This window comes from Ambystoma mexicanum, chromosome 2q (genome assembly GCF_040938575.1).
Source record: "Ambystoma mexicanum isolate Mex_15411 chromosome 2q, UKY_AmexF1_1, whole genome shotgun sequence".
Classification (NCBI taxonomy): domain Eukaryota; kingdom Metazoa; phylum Chordata; class Amphibia; order Caudata; family Ambystomatidae; genus Ambystoma; species Ambystoma mexicanum.
In genome coordinates this window covers 848,369,175-848,370,760 of record NC_090924.1, presented here as the reverse complement: position 1 = coordinate 848,370,760, position 1,586 = coordinate 848,369,175, and the positions used below count along the sequence as shown (strand labels likewise).

The 1,586-nt window shown below is 36.4% G+C and overlaps 1 long non-coding RNA gene across 1 annotated transcript; it reads left to right on the top strand.

Moving 5' to 3' along the window:
- The first annotated feature begins 629 nt into the window (after nt 1-629).
- Nucleotides 630-1,314, top strand: LOC138569776 (uncharacterized). The gene is made up of 2 exons (XR_011303327.1): nt 630-740; nt 843-1,314. It is a non-coding gene; the product is annotated as an uncharacterized lncRNA (long non-coding RNA).
- The last annotated feature ends 272 nt before the right edge of the window (nt 1,315-1,586 follow it).

Here is a 1,586-nt window from a genome sequence, read left to right as displayed (position 1 = left end):
CCCAGTGTGGATACAATATCAATTGCTGTTAAATACATTTTTGAATTTGTTCAGTTCACTTAGGATGATTTTTTACTGACATAGGATGTATTAAGTTACAGACCATAGAATGTGAGCATGCTTCTCTTGAAATAGTAAACACACGGATGTCCAATATTCGATTAACTTTTGTCCGTGGTAAACAATAGATTTCCCAGAAGTTACATGAGACACTCCTCACATTTATCGTTCGACTCTTTTCACCTTTATTTCATTTGACTCAAACTCCCTGCACCAGTATAGATATACACCTATATACTATTGGTTAATTACACATTGTTTTCTAAAATATGTCCGTATGACGTCTGTTTTCCCGTCACACGCTGACGTTCTAAACATAGTGACGTCGTCACGCTTCGACGTGATGACGTCATAATGTAAATAGTGGCCATCTTTAGCGAAAACCGTGTAGAACGGTTCGAGCTACAGCACCGGCCATCTTCTCAGGAAGGAGGTAAGAGAATCCTTTGTAAACAGCTCCCCAATTGCATATCATGAGCCTAGAGGCCTTCACAGAATACTCTCCACAGAATGATCCCACCCCATTGTTTTCGTGTATCTAACATAGTATATATACGTGTTTTTACAGACACGAGTGGAGGAATCGCCCATTACTGCACTACCTCCGTACCTGAGGACTCTCTACATACCACAGCGACCCATTCCATGGATGTAGTAGCTTTTTACAGAAATACCGAAAGGTAATATTTTTTCTTAGATATTACATGACTAGATTTTCCTTCATGAATTAAGATCCCGTTTTTAATTGAGCTTTCCCTATTGTCTTTTTATCACATCTACAGGTTGAATAACCATTATTGGGCTGATATTGCTATTGATAATAAATCCAGTTAGGATATTCCACATTGAACATCCAGGTGATTATTATTAAAAATTTCTCCCAAGAGTTAAATGACAGTTATCAGTGAGAATCTAAAATTTGATCATTGTATCATACATTATAGACGAAACAAAGATTAACGGCAATGAAGAGGGCTATCAATTCCTGAAGAAGGGGACACCCCGAAACGCGTCGAGAAAATATTCATCATTACTTTCTGTGGATATACCATGTGAAAAGCCTATTGTATAGAAAGTGTGATGAGTACCTTGTATGCCCTTGTATTATAATATTGAATGTAACCTCAAAATGAACACATTTATGTTATTATGTTTACAAAGACTGGATGATGAATGAATTGAAATTCATATCTATAACAATTAATTTAAAATTCAATTAAAACCGATGGTCCCCATCATTCTGTTTTATTATAATAGTGTCATGAATTAGCTTCTCTCATTAATTTCTTCTTTTTTCTGAAAGAAACTGAATATTACCATTGTATAGAAATATTGACTGTTTCTACAGTATAAAGGGTGTGCAGGGGACGGGAGAGTTCCACAATCTTGTGGACAATCTGTTGGATTTACATAGGTTAAAACAACCCAGTGTCAAGGTTGTTATTCTCCCCGGCACCCCGTAAATTTTCAACAAATCCTGTAAAAAAACCTTAAACCTAGGTGTGCGCTAGGCAACACAAATATTG